Below are 4874 nucleotides of genomic sequence, written 5' to 3'. Positions count from 1 at the left end.
CTCTATCATGCCGTCGTGCCACTTGCTTCTATGCACCAACATTGCCTATTGCTCTTCATGCCTTCCTTGACCTCCCTCTGGACCTCACTATCTCATCACTTGCCACCTCCCTATGGCCACACCCACCACACTCTTGCCATTGCTACTAGTTGTGGCCTTGTGCTTACATGTGTAAGAGAGCATCAATCAACCTTCTCTATCCACTAGCCTATTCATATCTCCTTGCCTGCCATGTCGACAACTCGCTGTCCATGCATCCCATCTTTCCCACCACTTGCATGTGCCCTACAACCTCACAGCCAAGGCCTTCCCCTACATATCTTATCCTCCTGCCATCATCCATGTTACCTTCCCATTTTCCATTCTAGTTGGCCACTCCTACCATGGTGCCAATGCCACACTCCCCACTCTTCTCCATCTTTGTCACTTAGCATTCTCCACCACCCTGCCAACAACTCAATTGGTGGCCTAATGGTTGTTGAATGGCTACCAGGCCCTCCATAGTGTCCTTCTTTTACCACTCAACATCATCTCCTATGGCTCCCCCTTGCTACTATTGCCAGTCACCATCGTTCTCCCCATACCCATCTTCACCTCCCTCAATCTCCACCATGACTAGTGCCTACTTCTCTTATCCACCTCCTCCATGCTACATGCCACAAGCCACCCATCCACTATCTCAAGTAGCCACTATCATCCTCCAACCTCTTCCCACCACAAGTTTCCATTGCCCTATTGCATCTACCGCAAAGTTGCACCACCATCAACCATCAAACACACTCACCCCTACCACATAAATACATAAACACACTCATACCCCACCACCCACATTAACACATAAACACATCACACACACCACACCACATGAATGTTATCCCATGTACACACATAGACTACACATTCCTTTTTGTAGGGGGATATAAAGTAATAACTCATTTCCTTGCAATCATTTTTAAATCTGCCTCTTTTCTCCATTTAAGGGGGGATGTTGGAAGAATATTCAAATATCTTATGTAAGCCTTCCAAAGTCAACAAATATTATGTATTCAAACTCTTCTCATTTATGATCATCTTATCATGTAGCACATACCAAGTGCATATCGTTTTCCACTAACTGCCCACCTTCCACATTGACCTCTTTATGAGGCATGCTTGTATATAAACACTACTTGTACAACAATGAATACAATCAAGTCTTTTGTTTTCTTGCACTCTTGCATTCTTTTCTTCATTTTCTTAGAGTTGGTTTTAGAGTGTGAAGTAGCCTGGGGGGGTTTACCTATAAGTAATCATCTATATACTGTGCATTCAAAGGATATTAAGAAATACCCTTTCTTTATATGCTATAAGACCTTAAAACGACTCCTTTTACTTTAGTAAACTTATAGCTTTTTTTAAATTATAAATTAAAAATCTAAATTTTAAATATAATCCTGTAAATTTTACGAAATATAATACCCTTTCTTTTGAACTTATGTAGTATCTTACATGTTCAATAAAGGAATCCTTGGGGAAGCAACAAAGTTAAACATGCATTAGTGCATTTACTCCATACAATTATAATTGCCTTTATTGTTTGAATGTGTCTGTCTTTTCTATATGGTGAAATTATGCTCGCTAACATAAAGACTTGATATGTGCCACATTGGCTAGTGACACCTAATCTAGTGGTTGTAGCAAAAATAATACTAATAGTAGCAAAGCAGAAGGAGAAATCAAAGTAGTAGTCACAATCATAGTAGTGGTAGTAGTAGCAGTAGCAATAGTAGTAGTAGGGAAGTTTAAAAATTCCATAAGGTAGTAATAATAGTGATTATTGTGATATTTATGATAACTATATTGCATAGAAGGGTTTTTCTTGCGTAACGTTATTAGTGCTTCCCATTTCGATAAATTTTTTCATAAACAAACTTAGGAAGCATGGAACATGAAACCTCATATTTTTGTGACTTCTTGATGGTTTATTTTTTATGATTCTCAAATTTGTAAGTGTTGTGTGTAAAAATAAGGCACACTATTGAAGAAAGGTAATGGCAACAATATGGATTCTTTAAGAATAATGCCTAAGCATATTGATTTGTATAGCAATAATGTGTTAACATAGTGCGACATATATTACCTCTCGATCGATGGATTACTTTTTATGATTTCCAAAAGTGTGGTAGCGACTCTTAATGAGGTTGTAAACCTCGACTGTGTAGCAACGATGTGTCGAGAGGGTGTGACACGAATTAACATGATCACGGCAGTGTGGTGGCGACGCTTTTAATGAGGCTATAAACCTCGTCCTTGTCGATGGCGAAGGCGGTCTGGAGCACGTCCTCGGGCAGCGGAGGCTTGGCGGCGAACAGAGCGGGGGCGACCTGGGAGGTGCCCGGGTTCTGGCTGTTGAGCGCGGAGATAGCGAGGGCAGGCTTCTTCTTGTCCGGGTTGATCTGGAAGTGGACGAGACCGCGGGGAAAGACGAAGAGATCGCCCTTGTACAGGGTCTGCTGGAAGAGGGTGTTGTTGGTGGTGGAGACGAAGCCTACCACAAGCGTGCCCTCGGCAAGGAAGAGAACCTCGGTGGCACGCGGGTGGACGTGTGGAGGGTTAAGCCCACCATTGGGCGCGAAGTCGATGCGGGCCACGGACAGGCCTTGGGTGTTGAGTCCAGGGAAGGTGAGGGCCGACGCCAGCTGCACAGCGGAGCCGAGCGCCTTGTTAAACTGGCCTTGCTGGCGAAGCAGAGGAGAGGCGAAGTCCTTGGCCTCCACTTGTTGGAGATTCTTGCACAGCAGACCGTTCACGGTTGTGATTCCGGCCGCCTGCGCCCACTGATCAGCCACGCAGAAGTCCTGCAAGGGGTCCTCATCCGCCGCCTCAGTGCGAGTTATCGGGTCGACGAGCTGCTGCGCCAACGTGATAGCTACAATTACCATAGCAAGCTTTAGTGATGATGCCATGGATACAGTATTGCGTATGGTGAGGACGGTAGATATGAGAAAGCAGGGGTCCGAATGGTTCTCTAGTATCTAATTAACCTCTTCCGATCAGCGAATACTGTATAAACAGATCACGCTTTTCAGCAAGCACAAATGGGGGTTTCTAACGTCTAGGAATGAACAACTGCTGCGCCGGTGATCGAATGGTGGGAAGATCGAGCCTTCGATTCCATATAAGTAGTACGAGCTAGATGAGTGGATAATCGTCCGTATATCAGGTCATGAGCTTGTTTACCAGGTCTTTCATGCTCTTGTGGATCCAATCACGCGGGGAGGTTTTTCGTCGCACAACAGGTTCTATCCGGCCTGCATAACATTAAAATAAGAGATTCTACGTTTCAACTAAGTTGTATGCAAAAAGTATTTATCTTATGTAAAATACATATGAAGTCGTCCTTCACTCGTTCATGGAATGCTTCCAGTCGCTCCGACCTACGACTTGGTAGTTAATCGTTTCTCATCGGCTTTCTTGTGACACGGGTAGTTTATTGAAGTTTTCCAACGTGTACGATGTTTTTCCAAAACGGATAGAAAACATGTTTTCATGAGCGTGGCCCGTCTATGGCAAATGGCCACAACAAGGTGTGAGCTTGGGGATTTTCATATTTATATCATTAACCCATCTAATAATATGATTGGTAGGATAAACTAATGCTATTCTTGTAATGTGTTGTAATAAACCCAAGGTCAAGTGTTCTATTCTTATGGGCAATAATATTCTACAATGTAACAAGGTGATATAATCATAAGGGCCTACCAAGGTAAAAGTGGAGGCTTAGTTCAGATATAATAACCACACGGGAAATTTACATAGAAATAGTTATAAAGGTGCTAAAATAATAGAGAAATTTGGATAGATCTTAAGAAATAAGTTACTCAAATTACACATATCAAGTTCTTATTTTTCTCAGTCTTAACTTTTTATTTCACAAGTTAAAAATAAGATATACGTAAAGATCTCTTAAAAATTTATCTATCATGTTATATTATATATATTTGATTTGGTTTAGGAATTTTCTCAAAAACTCTATCTGTGTATGTGTACACGTGTGCATAGATATGTGCAAGTGAAGGATGGGCTTGAGGGATTCACTACATATATATCCTTTGTATCACATGCGTTCAAGGCTTGTTTATAGATAACCTTATCGATGAATTTTTCTTGAATGAGACCGAGAGAGTTCACTTAATAGAACATGTAAGGTACCATGTGAATTCAAAGGAATTTGTATTTTACTTAGTAACATTTTTAGGATTATTTTTACAAAGGGGGTTTTTTAATTATTGTTTGAAAAAGCCCTTAAATTTAGTAAAGTAAAAGGGGTCATTTTATAGCCTTACAGCATGTAGAGAAACGGTACTTATTAGTACCCTTTCAACACACATTATATAGATGATTTTTGATAAGTGCACCCTTGGAAATAGAACACAACCCTTATTTATTAAATGTATAAGTAACTCTTTTATATGACACCCTTCTATATATTAAAAATGTATAAAAATAGTATTTTTAAAAGCACTTTATTTTGAACCCATGTGATACACACATATATTCTAGACTAACTGCCTCGAGGGAATGGGCAATATATGTGTAAGTTACACATGCGTACATATTTATATGTGTGTGTAGACATGCATATGTACGGATGTTAAAGATATAACCTTTCCAAATATCTATGCGTATAGGGATATGTACTCATGCATGCGGACTAACAAAATAGTTATCAAGGATGTTTAAAAGAAGTTCAAAAGATTTCTATAGCTAGGTTTTAACACTTGCAAGCAGGCATCTTCTAAAATAGTAAAGTACTTATTGATTGTAATGCAACTCTATTACACTGCACAAACAAGGTTATTTGAAAACAAATAAGGATGTAGTTAACTTTTGTG

At 40.3% G+C, this 4874-nt stretch overlaps 1 pseudogene; it reads right to left on the bottom strand.

The window, feature by feature from the left end:
* Positions 1–2127: 2127 nt before the first annotated feature.
* Positions 2128–2945, bottom strand: LOC148034858 (germin-like protein 8-2 pseudogene; annotated as a pseudogene).
* Positions 2946–4874: the final 1929 nt, after the last annotated feature.

Source organism: Lygodium microphyllum, chromosome 6 (genome assembly GCF_053477565.2).
Source record: "Lygodium microphyllum isolate KBCC chromosome 6, Lygodium_microphyllum_v1.1.10, whole genome shotgun sequence".
Lineage (NCBI taxonomy): Eukaryota > Viridiplantae > Streptophyta > Polypodiopsida > Schizaeales > Lygodiaceae > Lygodium > Lygodium microphyllum.
Note: the sequence above shows the minus strand (reverse complement) of the source record. Positions and strands in the feature narration are given on the sequence as shown.